Source organism: Octodon degus, unplaced genomic scaffold (assembly GCF_000260255.1).
Source record: "Octodon degus isolate 3935 unplaced genomic scaffold, OctDeg1.0 scaffold00037, whole genome shotgun sequence".
In the NCBI taxonomy this organism is placed as follows: domain Eukaryota; kingdom Metazoa; phylum Chordata; class Mammalia; order Rodentia; family Octodontidae; genus Octodon; species Octodon degus.
The window spans coordinates 7192035-7197435 of NW_004524613.1; positions in this window are offsets into that span (position 1 = coordinate 7192035).

The following is a 5401-nucleotide window of genomic DNA, read 5'->3' on the forward strand; positions in this document are numbered from 1 at the left end:
AAAAAAAAAAAAAAAAGAAAGAAAGAAAGAAAGAAATGCTGACTAGAAAAGCAGCCCTCAAATGCTGTAGTGGTCCCTTTTTGGTCCTCGTCTCAGTCCAAGAAGTTTATATTTGTAACAGATACATTATTGGAATTCCACCAAGTTAATTTCAATCTACCACTCCTAGTGCAACCCATGGTGAAAATAAAGACACTAAAGCATATTTATAATTATAGGGAACCAAGGGGTCCTAGTCTAGCCATAGTGATGGCTATCCGGAACAAAGGCCTCGACTCAGGGCCAAACCCAGGTTTTATTCAGTCATGAAGGAGAAGTGGCTTGAGGATGAATGACTGAGAATTGCAGGAAGTAGGCGAGTACTGTGAGCTGGGCTGGGTAGGAGGCCTGCATTTGCCTCTGTGATATGCAGAGAAGGATATACAGAAAAAGTGATTTACATTATACTACTGAGATAGTATCTAATGTTTTAGGGTTCAGTGCTTCAGCTCTGATGTGTAATCTTTCTTTCTTTTCTCTCTTTTTTTTTTTTTTTTTTTTTTTTTTGTGGAACCAGGGATTGAACTCAGGCCCTTGCACTTGCCAGGGAAGTGCTTATTCTACTGAGCCATCTCTCCGGCACCTCTGATGTGTAATCTTTCAAGCCCCAGGAAGGCATAGCATCTGTCTCAAGGGCCTGTCTCGACCCGGCTCAAACAGCAGCAGGTGTCAGTTATCAGGGAAACACACGCGTGCCATCTTCAAGGACTACCACCAGCACCTTAGCTAGACCACTATGCATTGCTTAAAGCCAGTTGAAACGCTAAGTCCTAGCCAGCTCTGTACCTATTAATACATGGATATAGGGTCAGGCACAACCAAAATGGAGAGAACTACTCTTCTTTCTTTCTTGGTTTATTTATTTAATTTATTTATTTTTTGGTGGAACCGGGGATTGAACTCAGGCCCTTGTGCTTGCCAGGCAAGCACTTATTCTGCTAAGCTATCTCCCCAGCTCCTCAACTGCTCTTCTTTCAAGGAGAGTCACCCAGGTGGTCCTCCACAAAATGCTGTAAGCCAAGTCTGATAGAAGATTCTGGTCAGAGCTCAGAAGACCAAAACACTGATAGAAATGAAGATGGTAAAGACCCAGGCACAGGAGGTTTCCGTTAGGATCAAGGATTCTACTGGCAGTTGGATTCTAAATCATATGAAAATTTGTGTACATTTTGCTCATGCCCCAAAGACTTCCCAGGAGAGTGAGATTAAGAGCGGTGGACTAGTTAATCTGGCAGAGAATATTTCACAGCAACCCAACATTTTGGCTGTGGGGGCCTTTTTTTTTTTTTTTTGGATACAGGGTCTCACTATGCAGCTCAGACTCATAGTGATCCTCCTGTCTCAGCATCCCAAATTCTAGGATTAAAGGTATGTGCCACCATACCTGGTTTTGGGGCTGGCTCAGTATGCCCAGGTTTTGAGGCCAGCACAGCATGCAGTACCAGGTATTGAAAACAGGACCTTGTGCATACCAGGCAGGTGCTTAGCCCACCAGATTACCTCCCCAGCACTGTTAAGGGATTTTTTCGGGGGGAAGGGGGGAAGAACTGGGGATTGAACTCAGGCCCTTGCACTTGCCAGGCAAGCATTTATTCTGAGTTATCTCCATGGCCCCTTAGGGCTTCTTTTGAGACAGGGTTTCCCTATGCAGTTAAGACTGGCCTTGAAGTCACTATTACATAGCCCATGTTGGCCTTGAACTTTTGGTGAACCTCTACCCCATCAGCCTCCAAAAAAGTGGGGTTGGGGCCAGGGAGATGGCTCAGTAGAATAAAAGCTTCCCCAGCAAGCGCAAGGACCTGAGTTCAATCCCTGGTTCAGCAAAAAAAATAAACAAAAAAGTGGGGTTACAGGGGTTTGTGAAACCACACCTTGCCTGGGGGTGGCTTTTAGCCAGGGTTGAAAATCACAAGAGCAAGGCCATTTGAAGACAAAGGCCATTTCAGAAGTTTTCCATTTTGCCAGAAGGAAAGCACCTGCAAGCAGCAGCAGAGAGCAAGGGTGTTAAAAAGATTAGCATTGAAAAGCTGTCAAGTACTTTGGATTATAACAATATGAAAAATGCCTTGAGGGTATGTGAGGAACCAGCAAGGCCCTACCCTTCTTCACAGGTTCAAATTTGTAAATGCAGACTCAAGAAGAGAGCCCCGAGGGCATGGGCTCCAGGACGGTGGCTGCCTAGGGAATTTGTTCCCTGACATTCTGTTCTTACCACACAAGTGATCCAGGCACTTGGAAACCTCTGAATCCTAACACAAGATAACCCAGCTACTGCGGAGCTGGCAGCACACCTTCCACTAACCACATGGTGATTTTAAAGGCAGACAGAATGCAAGAGCTGTAGGGTCAGAGAATCCATCCAAATTTCAAAAGGCCTGAGAGGCAATGCAGTGTGCCCAAGAGGGCCGTGTGTGAGGCTGTGAGCCCAAAGCCAAAAGTACAGTGAAGACCCTCAGGAAGTTGGAGGAGTCAGAAACGTGAGACACGGGGGAGGAAGCTACAAGGAATGAGCAAAGCCAGCCCAACACAGAAGCCACAAAGTCTATAACCACTGGCCATGCCATAGGGGCAGGGATGGCCAAGTCCTTCAAAGTCCACATTTTCTAACTTGCCTGCGGTGGACATGGACTAAACAGGATTTACTGTTTGTCCTCTTGTGTTTGTAGTCCTGCTTTACTCATTCTTTTCTATCCCATTTTTTCCCCGTTGGAATGGTAATGTTTACCATGTGCCACTGTATGTCTGTATTAACTTTTTATTTTTTTTAAACTTCTTTTTAATACTGTTTTTTTGCTTTTTTTTTTTTTTTTGGCAGAACCGGGGATTGAACTCAGGCCCTTGTGCTTGCCAGGGAAGCATTTATTCCACTGAGCCATTTCCCCAGCCCCTCTTTTTAATAGTGTTAAGGGCTCCCAGCTAAGATTCTGTCATGAATCTCAGAGACTTTGGACTTGGACTTTTCAGCAATGTTGAAACTGTTAGAACCTTGGCAACTCTTAGAGATGGACTAAATGCATTCTATATAAAGCAACGTTCCTGAATCTTTTGGCAAGAAGGGACAAACACTACTTTAATATATAGATTCCCCAAGATCCTCATGTGATCATAGGATAGGCTTTTATTATTAATATTATTATTTATTATTATTTTTTTTTGTTAGGCTTTTGGAAGGTGACTGGATTACAGGGGAGGGGGAAGTGGGTATAGCTGACTTGCTATTTGAGGGGGTCAGATCCAAAGTGGCAGGTCATGGGGCTGTGGCCTGGAAGGGTTTATCTCCCTTCCCAGATCCTCCCACCTTTCTGCTTCCCCACCACCAGGACATAAGCAGCTTCTGTGCAGTGCCCCTCTGCCGCGACATGCAGTAAATACTACCTTGGAGCCAGCCCACCATGGGCTATAAGTATGAGCCAAAATAAACCTCTCCTCCTTTACTTTGCAGGTGTCAGGCATTGGGTCTCAGTGACCAGAAAAGACACTTGACTGCTTACAGTTTGGGGCTGTGATGAATAAGGCAGCCATTATTATAGAGAGCTAAATTATGAGAAATTTTATAGGCAGGCAGGCAAACAGGGCTGGGCCCTCCGGGTCAATCCAGAGGACAACTACTGCTGGAGGTGAATTTGTTCAAAGTCAGGCCTCAGGACAAAGAGGAATGACCTCACCCACATGCTTCCCCCAGGGATGAAAGCAGTGACGCCCTAAATAGCATCAATCACCCCGGATGGGAGACCAACACCTCCTTAGCCCATTTCTTCTTGGAAAATCCTGGTTCGGTCCATGTAAGCTTGCTGCAATGACTTGCTTCCCCACTTGGTCCCCATTCAATCAGTTTTACCTACGTGACCGCACTTACTGTAACCATACTGGCTGACCATATCTTTGTCCCACCTTGTACCCATCTTGTGACTTTCCGCGGGATCAATATTACCAAAGCAACTACACCTGTAATCTTATTAATTATAGTTTTGTCCCACCTTGAATGCACCTCACCAGGTGGCTTTGCTCAATAATACACCTTTGAGAATCAGGAAGGATGGGCAACCCACTCAGGACCCTCCTCTGTCTCTGAAGTTTTCTGTCAATAAATACTTTCTACTCTTAACCTCTTTTATTCCTAGAATTCATTCTTAAGATTTTAGAGAACATAAACTCAGCATATCAGACATCTAGCAGGTTGGGATTATAATACATCCCTTATATTATTTGGAGGTCCTATATCATATTCCTATATATCACTATGAACATTCACATACAAGTGTTTGGACGCACGTGCTTTTCCTTAGCCAAAAAGTAGCAGATGTCTGATGTACTTCCAGCCATTCCATGCAAAAAGTCGGTATTCTCTTGCCGTCAACTTTACTACAGAAGCCAATCTTTCTGCTAAAAAATACACAACCTGATTCACAGAACATGAATGAGATAACTGCAGGAAGTCCTAATGACATAGGATGCAGGATACAGGACCTCCAAATAATATCAGGAAATATAACTCCCAGACTGCTAGATGTCCAGAATGTTGAGTTTATGTTCTCTAAACTCAAGGAAAGCATTATAGGAACCATGGAGGTGAAGAGTAGGAAAAAATTAGGGCTGGGGAGATGGCTCAGTAGAATAAGAGTAGGAAAAAATTATTAAGAGAAAGAAAGCTTCCAAGAAGGACGGGAGGACGGTCCAGAAAGTGCATGCGAGCAGCCCAGAGGACCTCTGGAAATCGATGGACGTTCTGGCAAAGACTGGTCAGGGCTGCCTGGGAGTGTAGCCCCGGCTGGGCTGACACAGCACACTTGGGTGAGTCCAAGCATTCATTTCAGGACTGCAGAAGAGCCTAAGTCTGCATCCTTAAAGGCAGGGCAGTCAGGGTAGGATAAGAATATGGGTGCCCAAGGTTAATCTTAAAGGACTTTTTATAATAATAAAAGGGTCAATCCATCAAGCAGAGGTAAAAATCTTACATCTTGGTTGCTACATACCTAACAACCAAGCACCAAAATATGTGAGACAAAGACTGACAGAAGGGCTAGCCAAATAGCTCACCAGATTAAAGCGCCTGCAAGCAGGCAGGGGCCAGGGGCTTAATCCCCAGGCCCGCTGTGCACCCCCAACCCCAACATGCTGAGAAGACAATTGAGACTGCGAGTGGTGGCCTGGGCCTGTAATCCCAGCTTTTGGGAGGCTGTAAACAGGCGGATCACTATGAGTCCGATCTAGTAATGAGACCCTGAACACCCTGTAGACCCTTCCCTAAAATACAGAAAAAGGAAAAAAACAAAACAAAACACTGACAGAAATAAAGAGAAACAAGAGTTTCCCTGGCAAGTGCAAGGGCCTGAGTCTAATCCCTGGTTCCACAAAAACAAAA